At 41.9% G+C, this 22,473-nt stretch overlaps 1 long non-coding RNA gene across 2 annotated transcripts in view; it reads right to left on the bottom strand.

Annotated features, from left to right (window-relative positions):
* Nucleotides 1-16,821: 16,821 nt before the first annotated feature.
* LOC147140395 (uncharacterized) overlaps nucleotides 16,822-22,473 on the bottom strand; it is a 31,758-nt gene continuing 26,106 nt past the window's right edge. For both annotated transcript variants that reach the window (XR_015088377.1, XR_015088376.1), the window contains exons 2-4: nucleotides 18,316-18,529; nucleotides 18,066-18,106; nucleotides 16,822-17,284 (exon numbers count right to left, since the gene is read on the bottom strand). This is a non-coding gene — a long non-coding RNA (uncharacterized LOC147140395). The remainder of the gene's footprint in view (nucleotides 17,285-18,065; nucleotides 18,107-18,315; nucleotides 18,530-22,473) is intronic.

Consider the following 22,473-nt stretch of genomic DNA (forward strand, 5'->3'; position numbering starts at 1 on the left):
ACTCTTAAACAATCATTATCATAAATTGTTGGTTGATAATTCAATACATTTTATTTTTGTTAAAACATTTGTTTTTTTCGGTAGTGACTGCAAAGTTTCGGTAGTGACCATACTCCCTACTGTTGTTGCAGAAATACTTTGTGTGAGGTTAGCAATGTAATTACTTCACTTGTTTTGCTATATTTGAACGTTTAACATGTATTATAACTAATGAAACATTACTTTTTCCATTTTCTACTGCTTTGTGCTGTACTCAGGGTCACGGGGAGTTGGAGTTGATCGCAGCTGACTTAAGGCAAAAGCAGGGTACATGCTAGACCGGTCACCTGACCATCACAGGGCTCTTCATCATTGAAAAACTGTGGTTTCACCTCCCAAATGAAAAGGTAATTGGAATGACAAAAATTTTTGCGGAGCTGGGCAGAGTCCATCCCTGGGCCGGACCGGTCGGACCCTGCGGCCCGGCCGGATGCCCATTTTTGGGGCGGAGGGGTGGGAGGGTGACAAATTTTAAAAAATGGCTGGACTAAGCATGGCCGGAAATTGATTTTAGTCCGGCCCACTAATCGGCCCTCATGCGTGTGATGTGCTCGCGAGGTGGCCAAAAATCATCTCAGCCTACTCGGTGAAAGGCATCTTTTTAGGCTTCTTTCTACTCCCGTGTCGGCGCGAGCGACAACTGCTGTTATAGGGATTGTGGTATTGCCCCCCCGCCCCCTCTTGTAATGGTATGCCCCAGTTGCAGGTGGGAGGCGCGGGTTACGTGATGTGACGATAAGGAAATACAAACACGCTTGAGCGCACGTTGCTGTCTCACATGTTGCGATGACATACAGTTTCCCACACGGAGCCGGATGCACCACGCAGCTCGTTGCTGCTGCTGCAAACTAAACATTACTAAACAAGCTACTCACCCACGTTCCCCCTTAGCTACCACCTTCAAGATCGTTTTCCCAATAAAATTAAATGCATCGTCTAGTCATCTCGGTCTCTTTATGGTTGTAGCAGGCACGATGTCCATTGTTGCCGCTGTCTTTTTGAAGCAACGCCCCCCGACTTGTTTCAAAACAATTTGTGTCCACGAGTATATTCAGATGCTAGCACATCAAGGTGGAGTTCATGCACTTTTTCTGGCATTCCCTACTTCCGGAAATACGCCATAGCAAACCTGCATTGTATAGTGGTTTGCTGGTATGCTTTTATTGTGAAGGCCGGGAAGGAGGGTAAGTGTGCAAAATAAATAAGTAACTTGACTGTGACTCCTGGCCGTCTGTTGGACCCAAATAATTATACAATATGACAAATCCAACCCCGGGGCTCGCAATACAAGTAAGCACACAGTTGAGTAAGTACTACTGGCGCATTTGAAGCTTGTCCACAGCGGGTTAGAATAGTAAATTAGCCAGCTAATGATCTTTAAAAAGCCTCTGCCGTTAGCGTCTCTCCTGCAGCGACATCAATCACGGACGCTTTTTTTGGGGGGGTCAGGGGCCGGAATGGGACGGTGGCCGACAATGTTTATGAATATGGCCGGAGGGTTGCGGCCAGACCGGCAAAAAAATGGTCAAGTGCCCAGCTTTATATATATATATATATATATATGTCATGTCATGTCATGTCATCTTCCAAACCGCTTATCCTATACAGGGTCGCGGGGAGTTGCTGGAGCCTATCCCAGCCGTCAATGGGCGAAGGCAGACTACACCCCGAACTGGTCGCCAGCCAGTCGCAGGGCACACATAGACACTGTCACTGAGCGGGAATCGATCCCACGCTGCCCGCACACAACTCAGGCGTGTGTACCACTACACTATCAGCGGACTTATATATATATATATATATATATATATATATACATATATATATATATATATATATATATATATATATATATAGTGTGTGTGTCTCCTGCCTGTCTCCCCAGCCAGCTGGGACAGGCTCCAGCACGCCCGCGACCCCTGTCAGGATAAGCCGATTGGATAATGGATGGATGGATGGATGTATGGATGGGTGGATATATACAATACAATTTTATTTACATAGCGCATTTCACAACAGCTACAGCTGTAACAAAGCACTTTACATACAACAACAAAATAGCCATAATATGACAGGTGAAATCAATAAATGAACACAAAACACTATATACAGTAGACACCAGAAAACAGACGAAAATGTGTCAGTCTCGGGTCAAATCAAAAGCCAGAGAATAGAAATCAATGTCTTCAAACGGGTTTTAAAAATGGACAGAAAGGGGGCTTGCTTAGCATCCAATGGAAGGTCATTCCAAAGGGAAGGACCAGCAACAGAAAAGGCTTGATCCCCTCTGAGGCTGCGCTTAGTCTTCGGCACCTTGAGCAGCACATGGTCCCCAGACCTGAGGCTGCGGGATGGTGTGTAAAAGTGGAGGAGCTCGGAAAGGTAAGCCGGGGCGAGGCCAACTCTAGAATGTCCAGAAGCCTGTCAGTTGACTATTTCTGCTTTGACTATATCACCCCGCCATACTCCCTGCTGCAATCGCAGGTAATGGCCAATTTACAAATGAAAGGTGGCTAATTGTAGCCAGCAGAGTTGTTAGTCAAATATGACCCAGATTTGTTGTTTAATAGTTGTTGTGAAAAAGTTGTCAAAAACCCTGCGCATTCTATGACTTATAAACAATAGAAGAATCTTAAATTGAACCCTAAAATGCACTATGCGCCAGTGAAGGGAGGCCTGAATTGGTGTTATGTGCTTGATCTTCCAAGCTCCAGTTAGTAGGCGGTGAGTAGAACCAACTGGAGACGTTTGAGAGAGGACTGGCTGACTCCAAAATAAAGTCCATTACAGTAATTTAGCCGAGAGGTAACAAAGGCATGGATGACTGTTTCTAAGTGCTGATGGGAAAGGAGAGGCTTTACCTTAGCCAGCTGTCTATGGTGAAAGAAGCTGGACTTTACAATAACGCTGATTTGCTGGTCCAATTTAAGATCAATGTCCATTTTTCCATGTCCATGTTATTTTTTATGAACTGATTATAATGATTCAGTTCACTGAAAAGAACTGTTATGCCCATCACTAGGCATAATACGCACCGCAGTCAGTTTTTCATTTTATTTGCACACTTGGCTTGCCCATTAATGGGTGTTAAAGTAGCATGCTATAAGCTGCATTACTGTATTGTATTTTCTTGAGGTTCTCCAAAATAAAGCTGTCTTGTGGATAATTCAATCTTATATGTTTAATATTAAAAATTTTGCCAAAAATATCCATTGAGAAAATCAATGGAAAATTCATAAACAGTAGAAAAGTTAATGAAATAAATATTTATACCCCCCCCCCCAAAGGAAAAATAATTTGAATCAAGAATCGTTCGGAACCGCAATCGAATCAAGGAACGGAATCGGAATCGCCCGAATTCAAACGATGCCCAACCCTAGCAACGGCACCTAGTTTAATGTCACAAAAAAAGAATCGACTTGTCAATTACATGCTTTCTGCCATCTAATAGAAGATAATTGATTTGTTCTGTCTGTCTCTATAAGCCGCTGGCACAGATGGATGAACAAAGATAACGTTGTTACAAATAAATACTCTTTTGGCCGATTAAGTGAAATTTGCTCATTTCCCGCCGCACACCTTAATAGCTCTCATTGCACACCAATGTGCCCCGACACACAGGTTGAGAATCACTGCCTTAGAAGATCAATAGATCCTCATAACCACAGTGACTGTCATGGAATGGACATTTACATCAACACAGTTGAATGTCAGCAGGATATCATAAACACCAGATAAAAGTTTCTCTTTCAGTTAGTTTTAGCTATTCATGACCAGTGTCCTTTACTCCCAACTGCTTATGTGCATTTTGTGATATGATAAAAGAATCATAATTCTTGTGTCTACACAAGGCAGTAAAATGATGCAACTTGACACATATGCACATAGAAAAATGATTTCCCTTTTCTCCACTTTATTGCGAACATTATACTCTCATGGTTTTGCAATCACTGGACTATTTAAGGACTGCCAGGCATGGTCAGGCTTGATAGTTTCAAGCAGGTCAGAGGCCTTGGGAGAGAATCACTTGTACCTTCACAACCACCTCTTTTGGCAGAACTTCCCAACCCACCCAGAACTGCAGCAGATTCTTCAGTTGCTCAGGGGAAGCTGTTGAAAAGACAACACATTCAGTGTAAAAATTAAAGGTCATTTAGCAGAGTTTGTTTAAAAAAAACAGACAGTGTTCAATGAAACTCCTGAAGTCACCTCTGACCCTTGTGATATAGCCTCAACAGACACATCATCATCATCTTTAGAGTCAAAATCTGTCTTTAGCTTGGGCCATGTGATGTGTGCAAGAATCCTCTCCTCTGTAAAGATAGTGACTGATCAAAGGACAAAATTTACAGAGGTAAAAATGGAAAGGACATTTTTCAAAAGGAATATAATATTGCAGGTAAATTATTAATACACAAAATAATCTACTTGGGAGTGTGATCCATGCATCTTTTTCACAAGGGAAAATCAGTTTCACCAAATCTGCTCTGTTGGTGAGAAGTGGCAAAATTCATGTCTACTTCAGTCCCTTTTGTAATTGCTTTACTTGTTTTGCTGATCAATCATAACCTAGTTTAATGTCACAAAAAAACCCTGTGTAGAACAACAGAAGTCTGAATTAAAAAAAATAAATTAAAGTAATACTAGTTTGATAACCAAGTTGCGTACAACTAAAAGTCATTAAAAGAATGAATGAATGTTTATTTGAACATACAGAAAGAAAAAAGAAAAATAATTACAAAAACAATGAAAATAAAATAAAATAGGACAAAAGGACTTGAGTTTATCGCATATAGGAGTAGCTTGTCATGGAGCCACTTAATGTTGTTTAGATTTGGAAGAGGAAGATTGCATGTGATGCAAAGGTTAACAATACTCCTCAAAGAAATGTGTTTGGGTTGATTTCCCCTTCAAGTCTTTCCGCTTTTCTCCGTCACACAGACTCTGTCCCAACTCAGAAAATACCTCCAAAATGGAAAATTACCAGGTCGCTTTCACACCAGACGCTGTGGCTGATGTCGTCCCAATGATCTGATGGATGATGGATGTGTCGCTGTTTCAAACAGCACAAAGTTGCGGCAAAATCACGCTTCGGTGCTTTATGTATAAAAAGCATAGGCGAGTAAGCATCTTATTGTCACAATCTTCTTTGGCGAGGGTCAGGAGCGTTTTAAAATGCAAACAATCTCAACTGGGCCGAAAGAAGAGTGATGATCTTGTGCTTCAGCAAGTACTTGGAGCAAGTGGTGACAAGCAATGCAGGATCTTTGACTTAGTGGAATACACTTGTTTGGCGGTTAAAAAAAACATGCGTAAATAATACTTGGGCCGCGGCTTGGTTGAAGATAGGAGTGTAGGTCACATTTAATTAGGCGCAAAGTGCGAGGAGTGCGTCGCAAATACGAAGTTAAATCTGATCATGTTTTGCCACCAGTGCAAAACTAACGCTACAGATAGGGCACCCAGTCGCTGTTCACCTTGGAATAAAGAATTTTCTTCCAGCTTCAGATAGACAGGACTGAAGAAAGAATTAGTTGGAAGATAAAAAATATAAATGCAGGTCAAATTCATAATCTTCCAATCGCACAAACCTTACCGATGTTAAAAATTTAAAGAATATGCAGTAAAATAACTGTTGCCAGACTTACCAGCTGGATTGTTTCACGTACCGTATGTCCAAATCAGGACAATCTTCAACAGTAACAGTGTTCACTCTCCACCATAACAGCAAAGTTGGCAGGCACCAAGTGGTCCGACTGACCATCAAAAAGCTTGCTGATTGCACCGCTTCCTGATTAAACAATGTACAGTGTTTACAATAGCTTACACTTAATGACATTACATTTAAGGCCAAATAAAGAATGTGTGCTCCTTTAAAATGTTTGTTACAAGCACTGACCAAGATTTAGGTGGAATCCCGTTCTCAGCTTTATCATCATTGTTAACATGCCGGTCAACACCCACTCCAACAGCAACATCACCTATGATAAAAGATGTTGACTGATGAATATACTGTATATATTCAAGTATAATCTAGCAACATTCTGCTTTGAATTTTTTGACTAATCAAAAGACACAAAGATGTTCAAGTCTGCAAATCAGTGGTGACGCCCACTTTACATTGGTGCGTTTATAGAAGCTCACATAAGACCTGTTCTATTCCTCCTTGTCTTTCCTCAAATCCACAGCAAAGTGATTCTGTTCAGAAACACTGTTATTATGCAGTATCTCTTTGGTGAAAAGCCAAATTGCTCTTTTGGAATCTTCTACAATCTCCCAGTCTAAACGGGCAACAACATTTTCAGTTGGTGGAAAACTCACTATGCACCTAATCATAAAAAGAGCACACAATAATAGCAAAATGTAGGACATCTGGTAGGAACAGCAAAAAGGTCACATTACCTTCTGATGTATTGGCTGATTTGTTGGTTGCTGCCCTTTGAAAAAGTGGTAGGAAATGCTGTAAAGAAAGTTGAGTTTTCGGAGGCTTTGTCATTATTTGTGTATTTTGGCACTTATTTAACACATTAAATAATTAAGTTGTAGTTGAGTACCATTCTCTGCAGAAATTTGCATGCACCTCCAGACTGTCTGTTGGATAATGCTGGCTTCATATGGGGCAGCAAGACATGGAGGACAATGCAGCATTGAAGGACATTCATTTATCTTCACCCAAAAAATAAAAAGCAGAAATTGAGGTACAGATACAGTGCGTTGTGGGTTGCTTTATTTTCCCTACTGCCTCTCAAGTGTTCCCGATGGCCCTGCCAAATGGCTGACCTGTTTTCTGAATCTGAGCCATGATGCCCACTTTGCTACAGTCTATTTTTTTGTGATCTGTGCATTGTGTGCAAGCATTTTGATCATGTCTAGTGCCAATTCCAACTCAATGTGTTCCTGATAGCCGTCAAGGGTGGCTAACCTGCTGCTGTTTGTTTTGTTTTATTTTTTATTATTATTATAACCAACTGGGTTTTCTTTGTTTTATTTGCCTTTTGTTTCAGTGATGCTGGGTGCCTCCTGGTGGTTGGGCTCGGCACCTGGGTGAGGTCTCCTGCAGCTTTTGCATGTAAGTTAGTTCACTGCTTCACAAGGTTATTTTTGTTTAATTTTCGTTTGCTCAAGTGTGGCTAACCTGCTGCTGTTTGTTTTGTTTTATTTTTTATTATTATGATAACCAACTGGGTTTGCTTTGTTCTTTTTTTTTTGCCTTTTGTTTCAGTGATGCTGGGTGCCTCCTGGTGGTTGGGCTCGGCACCTGGGTGAGGTCTTCTGCACCATGTAAGTTAGTTCACTGCTTCACAAGGTTACTTTTGTTTAATTTTCGTTTGCTGTGTTTCGGTGCAATGACTGAAGTTAGCGGGAGGTAGCACCCCTGGACACTCCCCAACGAAGGCTGCTCACCACAGGGTGGCCCCAGCTAGCTGTTCTTTTTATTTTGAATGATTTTGATCCCAGGTGTTTTTGTTGCGTACTGGCCGTTTAGTTTAAGTTGTGTAATATGTTTTATTGATTCATAAAATCTGATTTAGGTTTGTCGTGGTTCTAATTTTTTTGTTTTGCTTAGTTCTGAGATTTTTGTAAATACAAAATATACTGTTCAATTGCTATATCCTGTCTCTGTCAATTGTATCCAGAAACTAACCTGTGTTTTGTTAGATCTGACAATTTTCACAAACTGCCTTTGGCATTTTTGAAAAGCGTGAGGCATTTTTAGGCAGAGGGCTAACATCTAATTCACCCTGCAATGGGGCCACAAAGTGTATATTTTGCACCATTTGATGCTCTCTTAAGTTGTGAAGTAGTGTAGACTTGCATCTGGGGGCTTAAAACTGTAAGGCAATTTTTTTCCACTTCCTCCTGAAACATGGAAATCCCAAGTGAATAAAGAAGTGTTTATAGAATTAAATGTTGAGGATTATCATGTATAAATCCCAACTACAGAATAACAAAACATACTTTGAAAAAGCCAGGTTCTCCAACACTGCATACTCTATGAAATGTAGGTTTCCAATACCAACAGCAGCACTGAGAAAAGCTGTCACCAAATGTACCTCAAAACAAAACAAAAAAAAAGGAATAAATTGATGAAATGACTCTCTACCTGAAACCTTGTAAAACATCCATGAGCCATTCAAGGTCATAAGTTTAGAATACTCCTGGATAAGAATTGCAGTAGCTAGAGAAAGACAGTTTCACTGCAAACATTGATGATCAATTTCCTAATGATTACCACAAATAGATGTCACACTTGGTCTCATGAAGAACATTTTAAGAATCATCATTAACGTGTTTTACATTTCTGCTTTTCTTACTTTTTTCAGTTAAAGGTCATTGTTTCATTTGCGACAAATTTTATAATGTATGGTTTGCTATGATGCATTATACCTGGTCATGAGACGTGTCCTCGGGCAATGAGATCGTTTTAATGCCTAATCCAGCCTGACAAAACTTAAGTTCCACAGTTGCAGGTGAGGGAGGGACATAAAATTGGAAACACTGCATTTTGCTAGTGACGGTTCGTGATTGGTGTGTAAACCTCCTCTTTCCTCAGAAAAGACCTGGGAAAGAGCTACATATATATATATATACACACACACACAGTAAGTATTCTCTAGTAAGGAATCATATTTGCAATCTTTCTTTATAACGGAACTTCCTTATGTGGGAAACGACTACGGTACATGTCCTGTATAAACGTGCAAGTACAAAATAGAGTACAGTATAAGAAACATGGTCCAAATACTGTTGAAAAAAATACTGTAACACCAATGCAGTACAGTACTGTACTTAGCTAGAGTAAACTGTACTGTATTTTAATGTTGACTTTTCTCAGACTTGGGAAAAAAATAGTCTATATTGAGTTGTTGTGTTGGCTTCATTCTTTGCTGTATGAAAATGTTATTCTGCGTATCATACAGTTTTGTTGCTAATTGCAAGTAACTGTCCCGTTGATCATCACTGATGTCTGGTGATTCTTGTGCATACAAAAGGACACGTTCATTTATTTATGCCACTGTACTTTGTCCGTCGAGCCGCAAGCAATTACCTTCGAGTAGGCAAACTGCTGGAATCGTACTGAGCCAGAATCGAGGAGACACTCAAAGTGTCTCCTGGATGTTTTTTACTTTGTGTCCAGCTTCGCTTAATGCATTTCATTCTCTCTTCCACGGTCATTACCGTTCTTCTTCATTTGGACGCCATGAGCTACAGACGAAAATATAAATTAATTAATTATAAATCTTTTGCAATTTCAGCTAAATACATGCCAAAGTAGTAACTTACATGTCGCCGTTTTGGATCCGATGATGGCGGAGTGGTGAAAGTTTTTCCATAGTATCGAGTGGGAACTGCTTGAGTTTGCGTGACTACGGGCTTTGCTATGGCTTCGGGGTTCCGGCTGCAATGCCGGAACTTCGTTGTCAGGTACGATCGTTAATGTAATATAGTAGTAGAAAATGTAATGCATAGGTGTTTTTTTCCGAGTGAGGGAATTTCCATTTGATCTAATGTTGCCGGAGCGGTCAAAGTTTTTCCGTAGTATAGAGCGGGGACTGCTGGAGTTTGCGCTACTGCGGGCTTCGGTATTGGTTCTGGGTTCCGGATACCGGAACTTCCGTTGTCAGGAATCGATCGTTAATGCAATATAGGAGTAGAAAATTTAATGCATACGTTGTTTTTGTTAGTTCTGACATTTAGCGACGCTAAACTCGTGTTAACTCTAAGGAGGGAGACGGCGGCTTTCAGCAAGCAGCAGGCAGATTGGAGCTTTACGCCCCCCTCTTCCCTCCCCGGCTAAAGGTGGGATAATAGGACGGCTAACTAGCTTCAGGTCGTTAAAACAAAATGTGTTAGCACTACAACATTAGCTCCTTACTCTGCGTCAAGCCTGCGTCGATCTTCGCGGGGTTGCCTCCCAAGCAGTCGCGTGCGTCGTCCGACATCGCTTGCAGCCGCCAGAGAGTGAGGTAAGCCCTCATCAAACAACCGTCAATGTTCAGTGAACAAAAAGTTCCAGTGAGGCTGACTCCACAACCGAGTGTGGCCGCATTGGAACGTACCTTTTCTCCTCTTTACGTTCCAAATTGGATGGCGTGTTGTCGGTCGAAAAACTGGGGCCATTCCTCATCCAAATCAATCAATCACATTTTATTTATATTGCACTTTTCATACATAAAAATGCAACTCAAAGTGCTGTAAAACATCCAAAGCAAAACATTAAAAAAATAAAAAATAAAAAATCCGTTCACGCCCTCGCTCCCAACAAACCCAAGACAGATTAGTACATCAGCACTCATTCACACACACCCACACAAAGTGCACAACCTGATAAAATGTGTTAAAAAAAACATGACAAGGCACAGAGAAACCATATGAGGAAAGGGTACCCAAGGGGAGCTCTCCACGCAGAGGGCAATGACAGCCCACGGCCACAGGGGCGCCGCCACCATAGAGACCCCTGCCCGGGTTAGACAGGCGGACCCCACACAAAGTGTAGAGGCAGCCGGCCACCCAGACCCAAGGAGTCCCTGCGATGACAGCCCCCGCGGGAAGGGCAGCCACCCCTCCCTCAACGCGGAGGCCCCCCCATGAGGAAACACTGGAGCTAAAAGCTGACAACGGCAGAGAGCAACAAAACTAAAAGACAGAACAGTAGTATAGTCTAAGAACTAAAATCAGCAAGATAAGATAAAAATAATCTTCAATCAAAAGAAAAGATAAATTATTTAAAAGTTGTTGAAAGCCAAACTAAAAAGGTGTGTCTTGAGCTTCCTAAAAATATCAACAGTCTCTGCAGACCTGACGTCCTTTGGCAGGCTATTCCAAAGGTGAGGACCAAAATGGCTGAATGCAGCCTCGCCATGCATTTTGGTCCTCACCCTTGGCATAAATAAAAGGCCGGCGCCAGAGGACCTCAGGATCCGCGAGGTTTGGTATGATAAAAGCAAATCAAATATATAAAATGGCCCAAGACCATTAACACATTTATAAACTAATAAAAGTACCTTAAAATCGATCCTGAAACACACGGGGAGCCAATGCAGCAATTTCAAAACTGGCGTAATGTGTTCCCGCCCTCTGGTTCTCGTCAGCACCCGAGCGTCTGAATTCTGCAGTAGTTGCAATGGTGAAATGCTCTTTTTCGGGAGGCCAGAGAGCAGGGCATTACAGTAATCTAAACGACAGGAAATAAAAGCATGCATCAGCACTTCCGTGTTAGCCTCAGAGAGAAACGGGCGGACTCTGGCGATATTCTTAAGGTGATAAAAACCAATCTTGGTTTCATTTTTGACATGAGGAATAAAACTAAGCTCAGAGTCAAAAATGACGCCACGGTTCTTCACACAATGTGAGGGATTAAAAACTTGTAGTTTAGGTAAAAGCTTCTCTTTCTGACCTTCAGGACAGATAACTAAAACCTCAGTTTTGTCCTGATTGAGCTGTAGGAAATTCTCTGCCATCCATGACTTGATATCTAAAATTCAATTTAAAAGGGTATCAATGGGTCCTGTGTCATCAGGAGACATGGCAATATACAGCTGTGTGTCATCAGCATAGCTGTGAAAGCTGATGCCGTGTCCCCTGATGACATCCCCAAGGGGAAGCATATAAAGATTAAAAAGTAGGGGGCCTAAAATCAAACCTTGGGGAACCCCACATTTAATTTCATGGATAAGTATCCATACTTACAGAGAAATATCGGTCTGTGAGATTAAAAGTTAAAAACAGGACCGGAGATGCCCACTAGATTTTTAAGTCTATTTAATAAAATTTGGTGATCTACTGTATCAAAAGCAGCGCTTAGATCCAGTAGCACCAAGACTGTGAGTTTTCTCACATCTCCAGTACACCTAATATCATTTAAAATCCTTAAAAGACCAGTCTCCGTACTGTGGTTCATCCTAAAACCAGATTGATATTCCTCCAAAATATTATTTGTATTTAGAAAATGATTCAACTGGATGAAAACCAGTTTTTCTAAAATCTTACTTAAACACGGTAAGTTGGATACGGGTCTGTAATTATTAAAAACGCTCGGGTCAGAATTGCTCTTCTTCAGAAGGGGCTTCATCACCGCCGTTTTAAAGGCAGCGGGGAAGACGCCCGTCTGAAGAGAGCAATTGACTATATTTAAAATATGTTCCTCAAAAAATCCATAAAATGTCTTAAAAAGAAATGTGGGAATTGGATCCAAAAGGCAGGTTGTTGGGTTTACCTGGGAGAAAACTCGAACAAGTGTCCTTGCATCAACCAGGGCAAAACTTTCCAGTGTTTCCTCATGTAAATATGATTGTCCAGGTTTATTAAAACTTGTGTTTTGACGGGCTAAAAGACTGGATCTTATGTCATCGATTTTACTTCTGAAGTGGTCTGCAAAGTCCTCACGGAGAGCGTCCATTGGTCTCTGTGGGGACTTATTAAAATCAGAACTAGTTAAAAATTCAAAGGTGGAGAAGAGAAGTCTGGGGTTGTTTTTATTGACTGTGATGAGGTTTGAGAAATAGGAAGATCTTGCCAGTTTGACTGTTTTATTGTAGGATTTCAGTTGTTCGCATAATATTTCATAGTCTACTGTAAGTTTACTTTTTCTCCACCTCCTCTCTGCACTCCTGCATTTTCTCTTTGATGTTTTGATTGCATTGTTTCTCCACGGGGGTACAGTCTTTGTTTTTGTTGTTTTAATTAAAAGTGGAGCTACTGAATCTCATGATGATTTAAGATTTAGGTTAAAATTGTCAACAATAAGATCACAGGGTGCAGGTAAAATGTCAGCAGGAGTGCTTTTTAAGATCTCGATCAAATTTGCAGCCACCTCAGAAGATAGGTAGCGTTTCTTCACTGTTCTCACCGGGACGGCTATATGGTTAAAACTGGCGATGTTAAAATAGACACAGTAGTGGTCTGACACTGCCAAGTCAACAACAGAGGACACACCAGCAGACAAGCCATAGGTTATAACCAAATCCAAGGTGTGTCCTCTGTTGTGAGTTGGCTGCAAGACGTGCTGTTTAAAATCCAAGCAGTTTAAAAGGTTTAAAAAATCTCTGGATAGTGGGTCCGAGATGTTGTCCATGTGGATATTAAAATCGCCAGTTATTAAAATCCTGTTATAACTGGAATATAAAATGGATAAGAATTCTGAACATTCTGTAATAAAAGAAGTGGAATGATGGGGAGGTCTATAAACGGCAATGCTGAGAAAAGGGGGACTGCTAAAAAACAAAGCCGTGATGTTCAAATGATAAATAGCTGCTAAAAATTATCTCCTTTGATAAAAGAGTATTAATAAAAATTGATGCAGTCCCGTCTCTTCTTTTCCCATCCCTTGTAGAAAATAAAAAGTTAAAATTCGGTGGGCAAGCCTCGGTGAGAGCAACTGGAGCATCTGTACCAAGCCATGTCTCAGATAAAAGTATACCATGTAAATTTTGTCTAAAATCAGGTCGTTTATGATAAAAGTTTTTTTTAAAAGGGAGCGCACGTTCAGCACGGCCAGATTAGTTATTGTGCTGGACGTGCGCTCATGGTGGTATGGCTGAGCAGTATTAACATATACTAGATTACCACTGTTCAAACCACGTTGTTTGTGTGTGTGAGGGAAGCGTCTGCCGGTGATGGTTTCAATGGGAAAGCTGTCCGATGGTGGTGATGATAATGGGGGCCTGCAGGGGAAGCTAGTGAGGGTGGTGGTACTGTGAGCAGCTGGTATTGGCCTGTAGGTGATAAGAATAAGAATAAGAATAAGAATAAGAATGCCTTTATTGATCCCACAGTGGGGAAATTTTCATTGTTACAGTAGCAAAGATATAGGTCACACAGGGGCGGCGGCATAATGTGGCCATTAATGTATAACATTGACGGCAAACATTTAGAGTGATGGTAGTGACATTGTCATTGCAGTGTGAGTAGAAGAAGAAATATGATTGGTAAACAAGAGTCAGCTGGGAGTGAAATTGGTAACGACATGGTGGATGTTAGCGGCTAAAATCTTGCTACCAAGAGAGTTCGGATGAACACCATCCGGCTGGTAAAAAGACGGGCAATTCCAGAATAGGTTAAAATTGTCAATAAAAGCAAAGTCAAGGTGGCCACAAGTGCGTAGGAGCCACGTGTTCAAGCTTAAAAGGCGGCTGATGCGCTCGACTCCGCGAGACAATGCCGGCAAAATGCCACTCACCCAGACCGACAGACCACAGGTTCTTAGCAAGGCAAAGGGGGCGTGAAGGTCTCTCTTCGTCTGCTCAGACTGTCGGCGTATTGTCTCGTTCGTCCCCACGTGAACGATGAGCCGGGTTATGGATGATGGCAGAGAGTCAAGAACACCCGGCAGGATGTTAACTATGTCCATGACTTTTGCTCCGGGAAAAACAGCGGGTGACGGTGCCGGGATAGTGAGTACGTCTAATGGTGCTGTCGCCAATTATAACGGTGGTTGGTGGGTGACGTGAGGAGGGAACGCTAAGGGACTCACCGCCGGAGGGATATTCACGACCCCACTGTCCAGGATGGTTCCGCCGAGGCCGAGTGATGACGGTGGATGAGACCGGTGAGTGTCGCCGATGATGCCGGTGATGTCGGCCACTCATGTACCGGGACACCGCGTCCCGGAGCAGCCCGACGCGTGAGTGGACGGCCGGGCCACCGGCGGACCCGCCCAACATGGGCTTCCCGGCCGAGGTCGTCGCCGTGGGTGGCAGGGAATCCGAGGTAGCCCCTGGGAGCACAGCCCCAGCGTTGGACGCAGCAGTCGGTGTCTCCGACTGCCGTAGTGCAGTGATGGGAACAGGAGACTCACTCGCCAGGGTGGCGAACCGATTCCCCAGGACCAGTTGGGGGCGGTGGAGTGGCTCCCCGGCCCTCCGGCCGCGGGACACCACCTCGACCCAGGTGTCACTCTGCAGCGGTGTTGAGCAGGATGGCCCCGGGGAGGCAATCAGATCCCACCTCACCGTGTCCGAGAGGCCAGCCGCCTCAGCCGTCATTGTCGCCGACAGGATCTCACGAGCGTGCCTACTCATGACCACCGCGGAGAGTTCGGGGAAACGGGTCGCGAAGCAAGAGATGTCCGATTCCTTCTCATGGAGCTCCTCTGAGAGACGACTAATATCCCTTCTTAGGTCAAAGATTGTTTTATTTGCCTTCTCCAGCAGGCTATTGTGTTCGTCGCTGTCGTCTGAAGCCATTTTAATACTCTAGCACCAAGCTAGCCCCAAGCTAGCCTGTTTCCGTCGTAAACTAGCTAGGTAGTCCGTGAGATCAAGCGGTTCACTGATTCACAAAAATTCAAAAAATTCAAAAAATTAAAAATAAGATAAAAATAGTCTCCAAAAAAGTAAAAACGCAATGCGCAGGTGAGGTAGACTCGAAGGAAAAAGTGCAGAAGTGCAATCGTTACCATCACACATCCTCTGATGTGACCTGAGTAAACTCAGATGTGTGCATGTCTGTTCATTTCCACTTGAGTCTCTGTAAATATCCTGACTGGTGTTTAATGCCTCGCCCGTCCTAACCGTGATCAACAAAGAAGCAGTATTTTTTATTTATTTTTATTTCTTTTAAGCAAAGAAGCAGTGTGCGCTCGTTCCAGCCTAAATCTAGGTAGCTCTGCTCACTTCCACATTTCCTCATTCTCCTATAAATCAGCCACGGAGAGGTTAATCCGTTTGATATGTTTAAGTGGGCATTAGTAGAGATGTCCACATAAATTTTGGTGCCAACTGATCTTTTTGGACGTTATAAGCAATGAAAGCACAATGATTTCCAATGGGAGAGTTTGGAATCGGTTCCTCCCGTGACTCCAGCCGAACAAGGATAGAACGGTAGGGAGTGCGGCCACTGGCCTACCGTATTTTCCGGACTATACGTTGCTCCGGAGTACAAGTTGCACCAGCCATAAAATGCATAATACAGAAGAAAAAAAAACATATATAAGTCGCACTGGAGTATAAGTCGCATTTTTGGAGGAAATTGTGCGCTTAGTACACACCATATCCACATCATACGGTAACATTTAACTAACACTCACACATGTAGCATCCAAAAAAGTTACTGTAAGATAACTTTAAACTCACCAAAACGGTTGTAGATCGATTAAATAAGTCTTTTATTTATTCCCGACCATGTAGAATGTTTCCAAGTCTCCAAAAGTATTTTTGTATTCGGTCATAATTATGTCTTCGCCTGCTCTGCGCTCGGCTCCTCCGTGTGTGGCTGCATGATGCAATACCCCAGCCAGAGGCAGGCAACTGCCTGTTTGTGGTTGATTCTTGTTCAACCATCGTCTGAAACTAACTTAGACAATTGTGTGTAATGACATTTATATATGAGCTGAATTGTGGATGAATGTAAGTTGTTGACTCAACATACTAATCGCTATCGCTAATGTTAATCACGATTGCTAATCGTTAGCGTAGGCTCATCTTGTTCATGTCTCTGAAAATACATGAGTATGTAATGTATAGATTGATAGTATTTTCTGTTTCTTGTACAGTTTCACAATATGAACAGGCAACTCCGCTGCACACCTGGAGTCTGTGGAGTTTGTTTATGAATGTTTAGCTGTTTGGATAAATTAGCTCCCTCAACTAGCAAGGCCTTCGCAGTCAAATTGTCTTTTTATCATAATGTTTTAATTTAATAAAACATTAGATTTTAACCGTTTAAATTATTTATGCATTTTGATAGCTTATCGGATTTATCTTATGTTTCTTTAAGTGGGTAACATGTGAAATGATATATAGGTAATTCATGGCTTGTTACTGCTGACTTTTATTTATGATGTTTTGTCTCCCTCTGCAGGCGCTTTAGCGCGAAAGCGCCTGCAGAGGGAGGCAAAACATCATAAATACAAGGCAGCACGAACAAGCCATGTGACAGTAATAATGTGTTAATAATTTCACACACACATAAGTCGCTCCAGAGTATAAGTCGCACTCCCGGCCAAACTATTTTAAAAAAACAAAACGCGACATATAGTCCGGAAAATACGGTAATTAACGAGAGGCGTTATTCATGGAGTCACTTATTTCCTTTTCATTTTCCTCATCAAAAAATATATAAACTGATCTTGTTACTGAAAACATGGCCATCCCGACCCCACCGTCACTTTAATTACCTGGCATGTTTCGGCGCGTTACTTGCGCCTTCCTCAGAGTGTCAATAGTGTAGTTGTGATGTGTCTTTATCAGCTGATGTTCCAGAGGTCGGCAACCCGTGGCTGTGGCCGTGGCTTTACATTGTGGCTCTGCGTGGCATGGGAAAATAAATTAGAAGTGTCCGATTGACTTGCATGTCATTTTGTCTCAAAAACGTGCATCATGTCTTCTTAGTAACCCTTACGAAAAAGTAGTATACAAGAAGTATACTTTATTAAGTATACTTGAGTATAAGTATTTAAGTGTACTCTGAACTATGTACTTGTAGTGTACTACAAAGTATACTAATTCAATATTTTTTTCATACTAATTTGTAACAAAATAAGTTTATAAAAGTATACTATAAGTACACTCATTTATATACTACTAGTATACCAGTCATATACTTATAGTCCACAGTTTAGTTTACCGGTTTATACTTGAAGTGTACTACAAGTACACTCATTTATCCACTGCTAGTATACTTGTAGTCAAGTTTAGTTTACAGGTTTACACTTAAAAGTGTACTACAAGCACACAAATTTATATATTACTAGTATGCAAGTTGTATACTTCTAGTCAACAGTTTAGTTTACAGGTCTATACTTGGAAGTGTCATTTATATACTACTGGTCAACACTTTAGTTTAAAGGCTCTTACTTTAAGTGTACCAAAAGAACACTCATTTATACAGTATTTTACAGTACATTTTAAGATAGCTTCCAGTGCATTTCCAAATATATAATACAATTAAAGGTGTGCATAAAAAAAGTCGCGATGATATCAAATATATCTTTATTGGGAACAGGTACTTTCAATCATTTCCTTTTTTCCATTTATTTGTTTGGCATGGCTTATATTGTTACGTTTTTTTCTAATTATCCTCCTTACATCCTGCATTATGGTGTTGGGGAACTTCATCTGGGTATAGGCTGTGGGTGAAAAAATATTAAACAAAACATTACTCAAATGTTATTTTTCATTCAGCACTCACAATTAAGACATAAAAGGTTTTCAATGTAATTCTGGATTTAATTTAAGAGCATTAAGCAAAAACTGCTACAGAGGAACTGGATGAAATTATCCAGTTGAAGAGGTAGTGTACACTGCCATAGAATCAGAAATCATACAATGCACTCACCAAGTCTAGCAAGATTTGATTGTTCCAGTGGTGGCTTTGACTCCACATCCTTGTGGGCCCCCGGCTACTTCCCTGTCAAACTTGAGTTTGACAGCGTTCCTCATCCATAGACAAGGACAGCAAGATCCCCAACAAAGAGAGGTGAGCTTGCTGTCCGCAGAGACCTCAGCTTGCACCCTGGCACGATGAGCTCATGGCCTGGAACTAGAGGCACCTACAAAACATATTGTACAAAGTATTTGGCCTCATTGGAATGCACTGGGCATCTGAATATAGTTGAATGTTACTTTAAAGCATTTGGAAACAATACTGCTACTCTATTTTTCACATGTACAGCATAGTTTGTACAGGGAGATTCTTTGTCTGCAATTAAGATTACATAATGCAGATAGAGTACATAAACAATAGCTGCTGTTCCCACCCACTGTGTAAAGATCTTCTGCAGAAGCTAGTTTGCCTAACATTAATCCTTTAATGGCCACCGTATCCGTTTGGCACACTAACTTTAGATTGTTTTAAAATATAGACATTTGCTTGGAAGTGAACTTAAACTCATTAAATCTTTTCTTATACTGTGTATACATGTGTTATGCACAAAAGAACACGAAGACTTTTTGGGGAGAGGCATTATGCACTTTAAGTAAGGGTTCCCAGAAAGATGCAAATTTTTCTAAAACCACCCCTCACTTTTAACATATTTCTAGTTAGTTTTTCAATCGTTGGAATGTTTTTGGGTCATATAGTGGTTTATGAATGACTACTGAACGTAATCTGGTAAAATTAGGGAAGCAATAATTTTTCAAAAACAAACTGTGCCAAACGGATAATCTGGACAAATTAGGCAGTAGGATGTAGCAACAGGACATACACGTTGTGTGCCTCTGCAAACATTCTATGCATGATTATCTCAGTCACTAGGTGAATTTGCAAACACAATGTAGCTTCAGTATTCATTTCTTGTGTTTCAGTGACTCTAATGACTCATGATTGTCCCACCATTCAAATGCAAGCCTTGTAGCGAGCCTTATTGTATTGTCTATACCAAAGTATGGCATGTGTAAATTAGTCACTAAGCTTTTCTGATTTCTGTAGACAAAGACAAGTTGATGGACCTTGTTGAATAAGAACAACTCCTTTGCCTCTAGATGCAGTATCCAGTCGTTGACATGATTGCCCCACCATTCAAATGCAAGCTACAAGGCTTGCATTTGATTGGTGGGACAATCATGAGTTAAGAGTTAGACAATCATGTTAGAGTGTGACATCGCATACACTGTTCTCTGCTAACTCATTCTCATTTGTCTTTGCTTTTTTTCTTGTATCTATTGGACAGTGAAGCCCAAGCAAATGGTGACAAGCCCCTGTACCCAGGTGCAACAGTTTTGAAGGGAGAATGCTTACTGATGCTCATGTCCTATGTGCTACGGAACAATTTAACAGGCAAAGTACTAACTCATTTACTGGAAATGTTCAACCTGATTTTCCCAGGTCTGGTTCCACCTTCACAGTTTGAAGTTCACTTTTATTGTGAAGAATGTTTTGCGTACATTGGTAGTCGCAGAGCAGACTGTCCCCCTCAATGTTCCCTTTGCAACACAGTATTTCATGCTGACACAAGTTTGAAACGGGGCTTCTACTTTCTCGTAATTCCTCTTCATCAACAAATTAAATTAAACAACTTCTGCAGGAACATGATGTCAATCATTCTGAAAAACGTAGATCTTTTGGTGTTTAACTGACATACAGTCAGGTGAAGAGTATCAAAAGTTGTGTGATAGCGGCGTTCTTGGAAAAGATTATGTGTCTCTGATTTGGAATTGTGATCGTGCACTAGTGTTTAAAAGCTCCAAATGCAGCATTTGGCCAATTCAGATAATTTGCCAGATAATTGAACTAGAACCAGAAATAAGAAAAAGGCACATTTTGATGTCAGCGTTATGGTTTGGGCCAAGTAAGCCATCCATGTTTGCATTGCTGACACAAATTTCTGAAGGAAGCGTCATTATTAGAGACTGAAGGTATTGACTGGTAAGACGGACATGGACAAAGGCATCATTCCAAAGTCTTTGTGTTGATTTGTAGTTGTGATTCGGTAGCACGTCCGATGCTTCGTAACACTAAACAATGCAATGGTTTTTATGGCTGTGATTTTTGCCTGCACAGAGGTGGTAAATTGTATCCCTATGAACAACCTGAACCTCCACTTACAAATGAGCGTGATCACGTCAGGCATGCCATGTCAGGTACAGTGTATGGCGTCAAAGGGCTATCTCCTTTAATGCAGCTTCATCATTTCCAAATGATAAATGGCTTCATTCCCGAATATCAACACAATGTGTGTCTTGGAGTCACTCGACAACTCTCCACGCTGTGGTTTGATACTGCAAACAGTTATTCCCCCTGGTATATCGGTAAAGAAATTGATGAAGTTGATGACCGACTTCTAAAAATCAGGCCTCCCGTTGAGATTACTAGGACACCAAGGTCTCTAAATGTAAGGAAGTACTGGAAAGTCTCAGAGTGGCAAGTATTTCTGCTTTTCTATTCTCTAACTGTGCTTAAAGGCATTTTGGAACCATTTGTTCCTATTGGTGTTTGGGATATACACATTACTGCAGGATACCATCCAAACTGAGAGTGTTTTGGTTGCAGAGCTAGCTCGAAAAACATTTATCATTCTATTCCAAAAACGGTATGGGAAAAAGATAAGATAAGATAAGAAGGTCTTTATTGATCCCACAGTGGAGACATTTTCAGTGTTACAGCAGCAAAGATATAGGTCACACAGGGATGGCGGCATAATGTAGCCATTAATGTATAACATTAACGGCAAACATTCAGGATCAAACCTATGTGAATATATGCAGTAACATGTGCATATACACATGTATATACACACCAACATACATCTATATAAAAAGTATGAGGAACACTCATTTTAGCCTGTACATAGTATAGAGGAAAATACTCTAAGTAAGTGACAGTGCTGCAGTGCTGTAGTGAAATGTAAGGAACAGCAATGGATAAAAATAAAACTAGACTAACAGTAGTGGGGAATGTTGAGTATTGCACGGAATTACAGTAGTGGGGAATGTTGGGTATTGCACGATATGAGCTCAGGTGCAGGACTGCACAATTGCACTAATGTCCGCCAGTTTGTCGAGACTACACAATGTTCTTGTTAAAGAGTCTGACAGCAGCAGGCAAGAAGGAGCGGCGTAATCTCTCCTTTGCACAGCGAGCGTGTAACAGTCTGTCACTGAAGGAGCTGTGGAGTGCTGTTAGGGTGCCCTGGAGGGGGTGGTCCGGGTTGTCCAGCATTGATGACAGCTTGGCCAACATCCTCCTGTCCCCCACCGAGTCCACAGAGTCCAGGGAGCAGCCCAGGACAGAGCCGGCCCTCCTGACCAGTTTGTCTAGCCGCTTCTTGTCCCGGGCCGAGACGCCGCCTGCCCACGTGACCACTCCCTGGAAGATGACCGTTGCAACCACCGTCATAAAAGTTTCTGAGGAGTGTCCCCTGAACGCCAAAAGACCTCAGTCCCCTGAGTAGGAAGAGTCTGCTCTGACTCTTCCTATAGAGGGCGTCTGTGTTGTCGCTCCAGTCCAGTTTATTGTTCAGATGAACACCCAGGTACTTGTAAGTTGAGACTCTCTCAACATCTGTTCCCCGGATATTCACTGGTGCAGGTGAAGAGTGATGGTGCCTACCGAAATCCACCTCCATTTCTTTGGATTTCCCCGCATTGATCAGGAGGCGGTTCTGCTGGCACCAGTCCACAAAACCCTGAGTAAGTTCTCTGTACTCCCGATCATCTCCGCCTGTGATGAGGCTGACAATCGCAGAGTCGTCAGAGAACTTCTGCAGGTGACAGGTAGGGGTGCTGTAGTTAAAGTCCGAGGTGTAGAGGGTGAACAGGAAGGGAGCCAAGACAGTTCCCTGGGGGGCCCCCGTGCTACAGAGCAGCATGTCAGACACGCAGTCCTGTGTCCTCACATACTGTGGCCGGTTTGTGAGGTAGTCCTGGATCCATATAGTGAGGTGGTGGGCCCCCCCCGCCCGCTCCAGCTTGTCTCCCAATAGGGTGGGTTGGATGGTGTTGAAAGCACTGGAGAAATCAAAGAACATGATCCTCAGAGTGCTTCCCGCCTTCTCCA

Source organism: Filicampus tigris, chromosome 10, assembly GCF_054856515.1.
Source record: "Filicampus tigris isolate MCC_2025a chromosome 10, RoL_Ftig_1.0, whole genome shotgun sequence".
In the NCBI taxonomy this organism is placed as follows: Eukaryota; Metazoa; Chordata; class Actinopteri; order Syngnathiformes; family Syngnathidae; genus Filicampus; species Filicampus tigris.